The following is a 323-nucleotide window of genomic DNA, read 5'->3' on the forward strand; positions in this document are numbered from 1 at the left end:
AAAAACTTTTGTGTGTGTGTGTGTGTTTTTCACTCATCTTTTCTCCACGAGGGGGTGTGCTGCCGTCTGCCTCAATCTGCCCCCCGACTCCTCCCACCAGAAACCCCGGTCAGATGTGGTCATCACTTTTGTCCGCAGTTGAAGAATCCGTCCCAGTGGTCACAGGTGTGCATATCATGCAGACGTGGCGTTCCACCCAGGAAGCCTCGCTCCACCCCCCCTGTCTCTCCTCCTTGCAACAGTCATGATGATGGTCGCTTAAGCTGACTGATGGAACAGCTTATCAGAAAACAGTCAAAACGCACTTGTGCAATGTTCAGGCT

Source organism: Austrofundulus limnaeus, unplaced genomic scaffold (genome assembly GCF_001266775.1).
Source record: "Austrofundulus limnaeus strain Quisiro unplaced genomic scaffold, Austrofundulus_limnaeus-1.0 Scaffold1351, whole genome shotgun sequence".
Taxonomy (NCBI): domain Eukaryota; kingdom Metazoa; phylum Chordata; class Actinopteri; order Cyprinodontiformes; family Rivulidae; genus Austrofundulus; species Austrofundulus limnaeus.